Source organism: Lampetra fluviatilis, chromosome 53 (genome assembly GCF_964198595.1).
Source record: "Lampetra fluviatilis chromosome 53, kcLamFluv1.1, whole genome shotgun sequence".
Taxonomy (NCBI): Eukaryota; Metazoa; Chordata; class Hyperoartia; order Petromyzontiformes; family Petromyzontidae; genus Lampetra; species Lampetra fluviatilis.
In genome coordinates this window covers 3,447,147-3,462,492 of record NC_136327.1, presented here as the reverse complement: position 1 = coordinate 3,462,492, position 15,346 = coordinate 3,447,147, and positions in this window count along the sequence as shown.

Here is a 15,346-nt window from a genome sequence, read left to right as displayed (position 1 = left end):
ATCACGGTGGCTATGAGATGTTAACTACCTCGCCTGATATGCAGGGGGTCGTGGGTTTGATCCCGACCCTGACGCTTCTGCTGTATCTTTGGAGTTTGCGTGTGTCTCTCCCCGTGGTCGCGTGGATTTTTCTCCGGGTCCTCCAGTTTGTCCCTCCACATTTAAAATCAACATCACGCGTTTAGAGTCTTTGGCTGCTATACATTTCCACACGCTAAGCCCAATTCGTTAAGCTATCATGCGTGGCCAGGTGGCTTCTGAAACAGATCATCATAGCTCAGTGGGCATTTCCTGGTAAAATATAACAAAAGTTTATAGTTTTATTCTTATTACAGGAGGTCATGGGTTTGATCACAACCCTGACACCTGGAAAATGTTGAGTTTGCGTGTCTCTCTCCCCGTGGTCGTGTGGATTTTTCCTCCGGATCCTCCGTTTTTTTTCCCCCAACCACATTGAGAAACAACACGTGCTTCGAGCATTTGGCTGTGATACATTTCCACATCATGAGCGACTTTCTCATTTGTGACCAGGTTGCTTCTGAAAAAGAGCTAAACGGCTTAGTGGGCCTTACCTGGTAAAAATAAAAAGTTTAGCTCGTCGAGTTGTTTTAGTCTAGTTTTAGTTCAGTACCTCTGTATTGGATATGCAATGAAAAGTTAGCTTCATCAATATTCTCTGGGATGTACCAAGTGTGCCGGGCAACACCCCTACAATCCAAACATCATAGTACATTCTAGATTTGAAGCTTTCGTGACTGCAAGGAATCATCTTCTTAGGTTTTTTCGGTAAAGTCACGTAGAAAGTAAAATAAAATAAAAACAAAAATCACGACGTTTCGGAGGCAACACAAGTCTCCGTCATCAGGTGGGACCGTCACAGCCAGATTAGCTGATACAGCTGATACAGCTAATCTGGCTGTGACGGTCCCACCTGATGACGGAGACTTGTGTTGCCTCCGAAACGTCGTGATTTTTGTTTTTATTTTATTTTACTTTCTACGTGACTTTACCGAAAAAACCTAAGAAGATCATAGTACATCCCTACCTAACAAGCCCGCGCGTGTATATAATACGACCTTGCCATTCGGAACTTGACCATGTGCCAGTTGTATGTCGGTTAAGTTGTTCGTGAGTGTGTGTGTGTGGCTGTGGGGAGCGGTGGTGCAGCGGTTAGCGCACTGCGCTATAAACCCGGCGACTCGGGTTCGATTCCCGCTCACGGCCAACACCATTGACGATTATCTGAACCGGTCCCGGGCCTCTCTTAGGCCGACTCAGCCTCAAATGAGTACCTGGTGCGGTGCGTAAAAACATCACCACTGGGGAGACAAAGGCGGTCGGGCGTGGTGCTGGCCACCCACCCCCTCGTGTACCGTTCCGGCCTTCATAGGTGCTCGCTAACGGCACTTGCCCCTACAGTCCGTTAAGACTATACGGGGGATCTTTGTCTGTGTCTTTGTGTTGCCGTAACCAGATTTCTATGGCGTAACCAGGGATCCCCATGGACCTTGAGCATTCATTGGGTTGTACCTGGGCCAAAATAAATCCTAAACCCAATTGGTCATCACTTCCCTTCCCGTGTGTTTTGATTTGACCTATTACGTGATGTCGTGACACATGGTCCTATGTGTCACACAGCATGGACACTGACGATGAAAATGACGGTCCCAATCTGAAAGAGTGCACCACAGAACGCGATGAACGCGGAAAGAGAGGAAGACGACGACATAAGAGATTTGTGCCATAAAGATGTGGCACTACTTGAACACATTGGCACAAGACAGAGGAAAGCGGAAACATAATGACGAAATGCGCAGTTGACACCGACGGATTATTATCTGCAAATGGATGATTATGATGACGACGACGACACGACACTCATCAAATGTACAACAGGCGTCAGGGTCGGGATCGAACCCACCTCCTCTTTGCATACCAAGCGAGGTAGTTAACATCTCACTGTGATGAGTTCAGCCTCGTGTGGCAGCTGCCGGGTGAATGTTTGATGACAGCCAACGTCTTGGGGAGGCCCTCACCCAGCAGCGGGTAGATCGTGGCTGATAATGATGATGATTACTCTGTCCCCTTGCTCAAACAAGCGATGGCCTGAAGCACATCCGATGCGGGGGTGGAAGCAATCTCTGCGTACAGTAATAAAATACAAAACAATCACACTGGTCAACAAAAAAAAAAACATTTTTTTCTGGCCTGGACTTTTGCAGCTGTTTTAGAATAATTTCAGGGTGCTGATTCCAAATCTGATCTCAGATTTGCTCTATCACATCTCATTTTATGCTATCGGCATAACCCATTTTCATTGATTTTACCCGAAATTAACTCTGTCACTTATGATTGCAAGTTGTTGCGAGTCAGTGACTGCTTTAGTGTTAAAATATGGTGCTGTATTTTTAGGATAGTGTGTTTATAATATCATTTAATGTAGATATCCACATTTATTTAACATTTTTCTTCTGCAGTTTTTATTGAAAATGCAATATTTGATATCTCAAAAACCTGATGTGATAGACAAAAACTGATGCCAGATTTGGAATCAGCACCCCAAAATTACCTGGAATACCTTATGCCAGAAAAAGTGTGTTGACCAGTGTTATAATCCCTGGATGGGATGATGAGTCGAGCTTAACCTCGGAAGGGCTTCTAACTCATCGCGTGAGATCTTTGAGGTGCGTTCAGGGCCGGACAGCGGATGGAGTTTGTTAGCCAGTCAAGGAGACTGGCTAACAAGCTGCCCCTGCCTTTGTCATCGTCAATGCGCCGTAAATGTCAGCCGATCCATTACAAGTCCCAAGATATGTGGCCGCTGTCTTCAAATGACTCCACTCGCAGTCAGAGACGTTTTGAGTTCAAATCTCGGGTCGAGCGTTAAAGACGCCCATCATCCCGCCGGGGGCGCTAAAATCCCAGCGGGATCATGTCTTTTTTTGTTTGCTTTACTATACTTTGTACTCCGATGGGTTTTTAAAAAATAGAGTGTTTGTTGTTGTAATTGTTTGACTCCACGCCTCCCTACAGGACATCTGTTTACACGAAAAATAGCTTCATATCTCATCGGATTTCTCCAGGATAAATAGAGATTCTGTTAAAAACGAGTTTCACTTTGTCAAAAGTCTCACACTGGTTATTGTATGAAGGCACTGCCCCCCCCCCCCCCACACAATAGAAATGTGAAATTTTCACAGCTGGTCCATTGGCTTGCATGCGCGTTGAACGTCTGTCGGAGGACAACAAACTAAGCACAAGAAGCCGTTCTAAAGAAATTAGTTTTCAATCTCAATTTTAAAAGTGCATAGCTCCAGCGGCTTCCTAATTTCGGAAGGAAGAGCGTTCCAGACGGCCGCATAAGCCCATTTTAAACCGCGCGATGCACTGACCGTCTTTGTTCGATGGCCAGCAGCCAAAATCCGCTGCTGCTGCTGCAAGGATGAGTGGAGTTCGCTTGATGATGGTTTATGCTGCCTGGCGAGATTAGCTAGGCATTGTGGTTTATTTGTGGCGAGTCCTTTGCGTACAACGCGTGCCACCTTATAGGTGACCTTTGTCTTTTTAGCAGGGAGACATCTGACTTGAAAATATTTTACTGTTCATCATTTTTCGATTTAAAGCTTTCGTGACTGCAGGGATTCATCTTCTTGGTTCTTTCGGTAAAGTCACGTAGAAGGGAAATGAAAAAATAATAAAAATAAAACATAATAAAATAATTCTCACGACGTTTCGGCCACAACGCAAGCAGCCGTCCTCAGGTGAAGAACAGGTCTGTCTTCAGACGCTGTCTTTCTGACAGACCTGTTCTTCACCTGAGGACGGTCTGTCTTCAGACGCTGTCTTTCCGACAGACCTGTTCTTCACCTGAGGACGGCTGCTTGCGTTGTGGCCGAAACGTCGTGAGAATTATTTTATTATGTTTTATTTTTATTATTTTTTTATTTCCCTTCTACGTGACTTTACCGAAAGAACCAAGAAGATAGTAATGGTTTGTCAAGTAAACAAAATATGCCAATTCGTTACTAGTTCAGCACACCGGTTGTGTGTTGGAGAGTAAAACCCACGACGTTTACCATTCGAGCGCCGTGATGTTTCGCCGGTGATTACAACCAGCATCATCAGGCGACAGCCAGAGTCGTGGAGAAATCCTCCTCCCGTCTCGGTTTGAAATAGAGCTGGGGATTAACGTAGGTTGGAGAGGGGGGAGGGGGGGGGGAATTAATGTATTCATATAAATTACAACGATTATTAAAATTGAATGAACATACATAATATAGACACATCATGCAGGGAATATTACGTATGTACATTATGTATGCGTATTTTGACCATTCTGACGGTTTTTGGGTGCAAAAATAAATAAATAATTATGAACGTGACGTCCATATCCTGACGAATCGTGACCTCGCCCACGTTGTGTCTCTCTCTCTCTCACGGTCATCCCAAGCACCCTCACCCCTTTCTCCTCGCTACCGTGTTTTCCTCTTCAGCTTTTTTGTTCTTGTTGTTTCATGTTTCTTTCTCAAACCTTTTTCTCACGTTGCAGATGCACGTCCACGCCAGGTAGCGCTGCAATGATTGCTATTTTTAATCCTTTATATTAAGTTCGCTTGCTTGCTTGCTTGCGTGCTTGCGTGCTTGCTTGCTTGCTTACGACCGTGCAAATCTTTCGGTCGTTTTTTAACCCACTTCCCGTGATCCAATCGAGCTGACATTTTGCACACAGACTCGTTGTGCGTGACAATTAATTTTCGTGAAATTTTTTTCTCCAAAATTTTCCACTTTTTAGGGATTTTTTTTTAAATATTTAATTACCAATTGCTTAATGCTGGCAGACAATCATCTGACCCATAGGTGGCAGCCATCTCAAGCCAGAGGACGAGAGGACTCTAGCCGCCACGCATATAAAGGATTTAGAGTAAAAAACTTTGTTTTTACGGGTACATTTTTTATTTCTTCTGTTAGCCACACTGCTATGTGTCTGTGTGCACGTGCGTATGTGTGAGCACGTGTGTGTGTGTGTGTGTGCACGTGTGTGTGTGTGTGCACGTGTGTGTGTGTGTGTGCACGTGTGTGTGTGTGTGTGCACGTGTGTGTGTGGTGCGGTGGTGTAGCGGTTAGCGCGCCGCGCTATGACCCCGGCGACCTGGGTTCGATTCCCGCACACGGCCAACACCGGTGACGATTATCTGAACCGGTCCTGGGCCCTCCCCTAGGTTGACTCAGCCTCAAATGTGTACCTGGCGCGGTGTGTCAACATCGCCACTGTGCTGTGTCGGCCTTCATAGGTGCTGCTCGCTAACAGCACTTGCCCCAATGGTCTGTTAAGGCTATACGGGGCTCTTTGTCTTTGTGTGTGGTATTGCTTTTCACGATTGCCCGATTTACGATGGTGACTGAGGGACACCGTCACTCCAATGTGCTTTTCATTTCAGTGTTTGTCCCTCCAATAATTACTGTGCAGCATTTTCTTCTATTCAGCAAACAAATGAATGCAATTCCACTGCATAATTCTCCTCGAGAGGGATTCACGGCCGTTTCACAATCACCGCTCTTCCCCTTTGTTCGGACCTTTTACATCGCAAACAAACAAACAAGAATCGCTGCCAGGCTGCTCGTGCCAGCGTTCATTTACTTCGAGGCCACGAAAAGTGGCGTCGAGTGTTCAAGGTTCAACGCTGGCTGGCCCACGAGGTCACAGAGCACGTACCAGGTGCTACAGGTAGAGCACGTACCAGGTGCTACGGGTAGAGCACGTACCAGGTGCTACGGGTAGAGCACGTACCAGGTGCTACGGGTTGACCGACTGAGATAACTGGCAGAGGCAGCCCACCTGGCACCACTCCTCCTATTCTTAGGTTTTTTCGGTAAAGTCACGTAGGTAAAAAAATTTAATTAATAAAAGTAAAATAAAAATACAATAAAAATCACGACGTTTCGGAGGCAACACACGCTTCCGTCTTCAGGTGGAACCGTCACAGCACGATAGCTGTATCAAGTGAGAGAAATTCCAAGAAAACAGTCCTTGTATATATACTGGTTGAGGGTGGGAGGAGCCAAGGTAGGCCCTGGATATTATTTTTGTGAGGTTCGGTGTGGCTGAAGCACGCTCCTCCTCCTGCTGCTGCTGCTGCTCAAGGTGCAATCTCGGCGCGTCGTTATCCGCCCAATGACACCGCTCGTCGTTGCGAGCGACGCTTCTCAGCCACCCTCACCCGTTGCCGTTCGGAGTTTCATTTCACGCGGAGAAGCCGATCCCTGACGGCCGTATATACCAATGTTGGGCAAACACAACTCATGAAACTACACTATACAGTAGTAGTAGTAATAGGTTTATACCCTTTCAACTGGTACAAAAACTGACACCTTTATACAAGGCGTCATGTTTGCAATAACCACAACACAAGCAGTCAAAATGCAAACAAAAAGAAACAACTCTGATGATGATGATATGCACTGTCCTTGAAGTTGATTGGTCCACACCCGAGACAGCTTTTCTTAGAGCCTAGTCTCCATTGGTGTTGGACCAGATGACGCCAAAAGGCGTACAACTCAAAAACAGCGCACTATCAGAGTATTGAGAGCTCGGGGTAAGCATTTACACTATGAGACATCTTTACCAGTGGAAAAATATAGTAATATGATTTTACCCTTTCAACTGGTACAAAAACTGACACCTTTATACAAGGGATCATGTTTGCAATAACCACAACACAAGCACTATACACTTCGTTATTTTATTTTAGCAGGCAAGGTCCCATTGCGCGATGCAGCTCTTTGTTCAGAAGCGACCCGGCCACAAATGATAGCTCAACGAAGTGGCTTATACTGGTAGGAACCTCCTGGTTCCACCAGCCTACAGGGGATTATTTTGTCCGTCCGTCCGTCGTGCAGTGAGGGGCTGGGTGGGGAGGGAGGGGCTGGGTGGGGAGGGGACGGTGGGGAGGGGCTGGGTGGGCAAGGGAGGGTGGGGAGGGGCTGGGTGGGGAGGGTGGGGAGGGGCTGGGTGGGGAGGGTGGGGCTGGGTGGGGGGTGGCAGGGGTGGGGCTGGGTGGGGAGGGGCTGGTCACCCCGTGGTGCCCTTATACAACTCAACGTTTAACCTACTCACGCCGGCTTGTGCCCGCCCTCACAGTCGGGCATATTTGCGGAATACATCACGCCGCCGTTGACCCTGGCTATTGACCGAGCAACCCAACGTTCCTACCAGCTCCCTCCGCAGGAATGTGTTCTTCACGTGGAAATGTATAGCAGCCAAACGCTCTAAACGCGTGAAGTTGATTCTGTGTGTGGAGGGGGAAAAAACCGGAGGACCAGGAGAAAAATCCACGCTATCACGGGAAGGGAAATATGCAAACTCCAAATATACAGCAGGCGTCATCATCAGACCCTCTTGAGCCACATCAGCCGATCTCCTTCCCTAGCCCATGATGGACGCATTTAGCCTTCTCTGTCCGGCCAAAGAAGACCTGCTTGGGGTACACACTCGCACAAAGATAAATATCCCCCGTGTAGCCTGCATAGGCTGTTGGGACAAGCGCTATGAGCGATCACTTATGAAGGCTGGCACGATGGGGTTTCTTTGTGGCTAGCAACCAGACCCGGCGGCATTTGTCTCCTTAAGGCTGAGTTGACCGAGGAGGGATAAACACAGCGTCGATTTCAGGTGTCGCTCGCCACTAATTTTACCCGTTTGCCTGAATCGAATGCGGATCGCTGGGTTCGTAGCGCGCAGTGCTTACTAAGTTCTGATAACAACGACGCCGCACGCACGCACACGCTCACTCGCTCACTCACGCACTCACGCACTCACACACTCGCTCACTCACGCACTCACTCACGCACTCACTCACGCAGCACTCACTCACACACGCACTCATGCACTCACGCACGCACTCACTCACTCACGAACACACTCACTCACTCATTCACGCACTCACACACTCACTCACGCACTAACTCACGCACTCACTCACTCACGCACTCACTAATACACTCACTCACGAACACACTCACACACTCAATCACTCACGCACACACGCACTCACTCACGCAGCACTCACTCACACACGCACTCATGCACTCACGCACGCACACGCTCACTCGCTCACTCACGCACTCACTCACTCGCTCACTCACGCACTCACACACTCGCTCACTCACGCACTCACTCACGCACTCACTCACGCAGCACTCACTCACACACGCACTCATGCACTCACGCACGCACTCACTCACTCACGAACACACTCACTCACTCATTCACGCACTCACACACTCACTCACGCACTAACTCACGCACTCACTCACTCACGCACTCACTAATACACTCACTCACGAACACACTCACACACTCAATCACTCACGCACACACGCACTCACTCACTCACACACGAACTCATGTACTCACGCACTCACGCACTCACTCACTCACACACTCACTCACTCACGCACTCACACACGCACTCACATACGAACACACTCACTCATGCACTCACTCGCTCACTCACACACTCACTCACGAACACACACTCACTCTCTCACTCACACACTCACTCACGAACACACACTCACTCACGCACTCACTCACTCACGCACTCTCTGACGCACACACTCACTCACGAACACACTCACACTCACTCACGCACTCACTCACTCACGCACTCACTCACTCACGCACTCACTCACACACGCACTCACGCACTTACTCGCACACTCACGCATTCACTAACTCACTCTCTCACTCACGCACTCACTCACTCACTCACGCACTCACTCACGCACTCACGCACACACTCACCCACTCACGCACTCACTCACGCACTCACTCACACACTCACACACTCACGCATTCACTCACTGCAGTGTCCCAACGCAGGCAGCAGATGTTTCAAACTGGCCCCGCTGCGCGCAAGCCCGTGCCAAGCGCCCCGTTAGTTTGGGGCCAGCTAATTTGCACCGGCGTCAATGTTGCCAGGGAAGGAACCGGCAGCCCTCCAGAGCTAACGAGAGAGAGAGAAAACATCTTCCGTTTATTAATTAGCGCGCTGAGAGTTAGCGAGCCGAGGGCCCCGGTTTTGGCAGCGACGGTGGCAACGTTGAACCCCTTTTTCGCTCATCGGACGCCGATCTTCAAAGCGCAAAGACGCGACGATTATACCGCAGCGTGTCGAGCGATGTCGAGCTACCCGAGGCAATAAACTATTTAAATCCTTTATAGTAAGTTCACTTGCTTGCTTGCTTGCGCGCTTACGACCGTGCAAATCTTTCGGTCGTTTTTAACCCACTTCCCGTGATCCAATCGAGCTGACATTTTGCACACAGACTCGTTGTGCGTGACAATTTATTTTCGTGAAATTTTTTTCCAAAATTTTACACTTTTTAGGAAAAAATAAAGTATATTTAATTACCAATTGCGTAATGCTGGCAGGCAATCATCTGACCCATAGGTGGCAGCCATCTCAAGCCAGAGGACGAGAGGACTCTAGCAGCCACGCATATAAAGGATTTATAATGAAAAACTTTGTTTTTACGGGTTAATTTTTTTTTAAAGATCGGTGTTGTCTCTCGCTTTCGTGTCGCGATGAATCCTCGACCTGGGTTCGAGCCCTGGGACCTGGCGGTTTCTTCTCTTGTGCTGTGGGAGTGGATCGTTCCAAGTCCGATGATGATTGTGGTGGTTATGACAATGATGATAATGGTGATGGTTGTGGTGTTGATTGTTATGATGATGTTGATCACGATGATAATGAGGGTGATTGTGGTGTTGATTGTTATGATGATGTTGATCACGATGATAATGAGGGTGATTGTGGTGTTGATTGTTATGATGATGTTGATCACGATGATAATGAGGATGGTTGTGGTGTTGATTGTTATGATGATGTTGATCACGATGATAATGAGGGTTATTGTGGTGTTGATTGTTATGATGATGTTGATCACGATGATAATGAGGATGGTTGTGTTGTTGATTGTTATGATGTTGATCACGATGATGATGGTGATGGTTGTGGTGTTGATTGTTATGATGATGTTGATCATGATGATAATGAGGATGGTTGTGTTGTTGATTGTTATGATGTTGATCACGATGATAAGTATGATGGTTATGGTGTCGATTATGATGATCAGGGGTCAGTAACCTGTGGCTCTTTAAGGACTGTTTAGTGATGTTATTTATTCAAAACCACAGTTTCGTATTCACCATACGCATTGCGTCTCTGGAAATATTGCGTTTTTTTAAAATACCGAATTCGAAAAAAACAGCTTTTTTTGTCATTTTGGTCGATGATGATGATGATGTCAATGATGGTGGCGATGCAAACAATTTTGTGCATGACCACAATAAAAAAAATCGAGAGTTTGTCTCGTGTACGCCTTCTTTACACTTTGCTCTCGTTCAACCTCACGGCGTTGCTTCATCGCGAATGCTTCCCCACGCCGTGCCACTCGTGCGCGTCCTTTGATCGTCTGGACCACGACGGCAGGTAACTGATCGCGTTGCTCGGTGGGATGACCGCGCTGGTGTTAAAGACGGCCAGTGGCTCGGTCAATAGCAGCACGCGGCATCGCCGCACGCCCAACGGAAAACGGGTCAAATATAAATGATAGCGGTGCTTATATTTTTTTAATGGTCACTGGTAGGGAAGAAAGATCGGCGGGAGGAAGGGAGGGGAAGGGGAGGAGAGGGGGGCAGAAACAGCGAAGATATCACTTGCTAATGATGATCGCCCTTTGCCGGGAATCAAACTCAGATCGCCGGGGAGTTCATTCTGCAGTGCGGGCATCCAATTGGATACCACCCTGCCCTTCATTAATGATGACCATCATCATATTCTTAAGTTTTTTCGGTAAAGTCACGTAGGTAAAAAATGTAAATTAAAATGTTTTTTTTTTTTACTTGATACAGCTGTCGTGGCTGTGACGGTTCCACCTGAAGACGGAGGCTTGTGTTGCTTCCGAAACGTCGTGATTTTTTTTTGTTTTATTTTACTTTTATTAATTTACATTTTTTACCTACGTGACTTTACCGAAAAAACCTAAGAATATGAATCCTTGCAGTCACGAAAGCTTCAAATCTAGGACCACCATCATCATCATCATCAGCAGCAGCAGCAGCCTTGATCGATCTACTGCTGGATGAGGGCCCTTTTTCCGCGCGCGTGTCCAGGAGCTTGATTGATTGTCGCGTGCATCCTGAAAGGTGGCGATGACTTGCGGCGGCATTCGATCAGCAGCGGACAGACCACGGCTGCGTACGATACTTCTGACGACGGCAAAGCATTACCCCTGGTAACGGTGAACGCATACGTGAGCTCGTAGGGAACTCTGCAGCAAATGCTTTTCTCCCACACCCCCGCGTGCAGCACGAGGACGGATGCTTCCGGCTGCAAACGAGGTAGGGGCAGCGTGCATCCCGATGTTGAGAAGGCTTTGAGCTTCAAAGAACGAATCCGCTCTAATCTGCTCTGATAACGCCGCTGATTCCCCCCCCCCACCCCCTTTTGTTCCAATGCGTCTGGCCAGGGCTTCAATATTCCATCTGCCTGCGCCGCCGCACTCAACATTTTACAAGAAGTGAGCTCAAAATAAGCCTTTTTTTATTATTATTATTATTATATTATTATCATCAGATGGCTTTTATGCACGCGGGTGGGTGGAAATAACAAGCATATTCTTTATAACAACAACAACAACACCATGTACGAGCAACGTAATAGCGAAGGGAATGAACGAAAACGAAAACGAAACGTTTTTTGGTCGGGTACACGAAGTCAACATTTCTCGCTGCTCAGATGAGCGACGCTTCAGGACACGCGTGTGTGTGTGCTGATGGGCCTGAATGCAGCGGTGGGAATTCCACATTACCATGGAGGGGCCCAGTGTCGCTGTCGGATGGCCTCTGAACTCCCACAAAGCGGGTGGCTCATAGGCTGCCTTATTTCTGGGAATAAATACATTTGGGGAAAAGCGGTAGTGTAGTGGTTAGCGCGCTGCGGTATAAACTTTGGCCACCAGAGTTCGATTCCCCAACACCGCCAACACCAGCGACGATTGTCTGAACCGGTCTTGGGCCTCCCCTAGGTCGACTCAACCTGAAATGAGTACCTGGTGTGCGGTGTGTAAACATCGCCGCCACTGGGGAGACAAAGGCGGCCAGGCGTGGTCCTGGCCACATCACGCTCTCGTGTGCCCGTGCCGGCCTTCATAGCAGCTACTCGCTTTCAGCACTTGCCCCAACAGTCGGTTAAGGCTATACGGGGGATCTTTGTCTTTGTTTTATATCTGGAACCAATGGGAGTTTGTTTGGCCGGGTAATGATGATTACAGTCGGGTGTTCACACGTTATATTGTATACCCTAAACGCATTTTGACATGATAAAAAAAAAATGCAATAAGCAGTTTGGTGATAACTGTGTGGTTGCACGTCCATATGTCTTCTATGGCGCATTGAGATTTTACGAGAGACGCTATAAAGGCCGTAATTATCATTGTTATTGTGTGCGTCTTAAAACAAAGGACTGCCCTCACTGCAGGATGAAGGCCTCCCCATTGAGGGGGATGGGGAGTATTTGACCATACTTCACCATTGCATGTCAGTGGATATTGCAGCGATACCTCTGATATCCTTTCAGGCGACCTCAGTTCCACACACGCGGTAGGGGCAGCACTTCGTCACCCGTTCTGCTACCGAGAGTCATGTTGTACGCATTTTTGAATGCATTTTTGAATGTATTTTTGTTGGACTTCTTTCGCACCGTACGTAGCCAACCGTCCTAAATCCCAGGTGCGTGGAAAGGACACCAAACCGAACACAAAAAGCAGTTCCAAAGAAATTCGTCTTCAATCCAGATGATTTAAAAGTGCATAGCTCCAGTGGCTTCTATAATATCGGATTTGGAAGAGCGTTCCAGACGGCCGCCAAAAAGCGCTGTCCAGAAAGCACGCGATGTAGTGGCCGTCTTTGTTCGACGGTCAACGCATGGCGCCGCTTTCAGATGCGTGATCGTGTCAATGCAATCCAAACTACGGGGCCACAGAGTAAACCACTGTGGTCTCCGCTCCTTCAACGGAGCAGGAATGGCAGTGCTACACGAACACAAAAAGCATGTTCATGTACTCATGTTGAACCTTCTTTCGTACTGTGCGAAAGAAGTTCAACGTACATACAGTATAACCACGGCCCCCCATCTCTCACCCACGTTTGTATGAAGTGGCTTGATTCTAATAACCCAAAATGACCGTTGCTGCGGGAGCTTGGCTTGTATTCAACCAATGTGGTATCTGGCATGAAATGTCAAGGCAAGTCTTTTTTTGTGTTTGCTAGGTAAGGTCCACTGAGCGATATTATTCTCGTTCAGAAGGGACGCTGGCCACACACGATAACTCAACGCAGTGGCTTGTCGCGTGGGAAGGCAATTAGCAGTCAAATCATCCCAACCCACGTTGATGGATCCGTCCAATCACAGATCTTGATAAGATCGCACTCATTACACACAAAGTGCTTGCCACAAATGGACCACAATACCTTTGCTGATTTCGTCCAGGAGCTTACACCATCACGCGAACTCCGCTCATCCTCGCAAGCAGCAGTAGCGGGTTTTGGCTGCTCGCCATCAAACAAAGACGGTGGTCACCACATCGCGTGGCACTTTACGATGCGCTTCTGTGGCCGTCTGGAACGCTCTTCCTACTAATATTCGGAAGCGAACGGGAGCTATGCACTTTTAAATCTGGATTGACAACTCATTTCTTTAGAACTGCTCTTTTGTGTTTAGTTTGTTGACCTCCCGCACCTCCGGTTAACACGATTGGCTACGTACGGCGTGAAAGAAGTTCAACGTGCATACCAGTGCGAGAAGCAATGCGTGAAGAATGATAGAGTCAGCGGTCGGGAGGCAATACCTTGCAACGCGATACGATTACAATTCAAGCTGGGTTTATACGGCCTCCAGATGCAACTGCATCTCGAGAATGTGCAGAATAATGGGCGCGTTTGTTTGGCGGAGAGTGTGGAAGCGATTGTCAGTCATAAGCAAAGAGAGATACCCATCCAGATGCAACTGCATCTCGAGAGTGTGCAGAATAATGGGCGCGTTTGCTTTGCGAAGAGAGAGAGAGAGTGTGTGGAAGCGATTGTCAGTCATAAGCAAAAGAGGTAGTTTACTCAAACCGATAACGCGTACATTTGAAATTCGGAATGAGCTGAGATGATTCTCCTCCTAATTATCACCGCAAGCCCAGTGCTTGTTAAACGTTTTCTGAATGTGATGTCATCGAGTTCTCTTGCCAATGACGTCTGGTAATCCGGGAACATGTGTTTTATCGCCGGCTGATGAGACCCGGCATGTGGCAACCAGTCCAGAGTGTTGTCATTCTTAAACAAATGCCCCTCGATAATTCTTGGGTCTGGAGAAGCCAATGGGCGGCTGGACTTAAGAAAAAAAAGAACCGCTACCAACATCTTCTTGGTTCTTTCGGTAAAGTCACGTAGAAGGGAAGTAATAAAATAATAAAAATAAAACATAATAAAATAATATAATATCATATATAATAAAATAATATAATATAAAATATGTTATTATGTTTTATTTTTATTATTTTATTACTTCCCTTCTACGTGACTTTACCGAAAGAACCAAGAAGATGAATCCCTGCAGTCACGAAAGCTTTCAATCGAAACGCTACCAACATATTTTTAACGAGGCGTGGAGACACGAGACGGCGTTTTGCTTATCTTTGATTTTAAAACCCCATTGAGCCGGAGGTTTTCTTTTACTCTCTCCTGACCAATCGACCCTGAACCTCCAAGGTTAGCCAGCGGCCACTCAGGGAAAAGCCACGCACACACGAGCATTGCCGGCCTGAAATAGACGAGGCCTCATGATTATTTTTTCACGTTGTATAAACACTCCGTCCTCGCTGGCGTTCCCTCTCTCTCTCTCTCTCCATCTTCTCTCCCCTTACATCCCCACGCCAGCATGCGAGGTCGCGACGAACCGGTGGCATTCGTCGGCGTCTGGCGCCTCGTTGGCTAGAAGATGTTAACTACCTCGCCCGGTATACAGGAGGTTCGTGGGTTTGAGCCCGACGCTGACGCCTGCTGCTGTATATTTGGAGTTTGCGTGTCTCTCTCTCTCATCATCATTATCACGGTGGCTAGGAGATGTTAGCTACCTCGCCCGGTATACAGGAGGTTCGTGGGTTCGAGCCCGAGGCTGACGACTCCTGCTGTATATTTGGAGTTTGCGTGTCTCTCTCTCTCATCATCATTATCACGGTGGCTAGGAGATGTTAACTACCTCGCCCGGTATACAGGAGGTTCGTGGGTTCGAGCCCG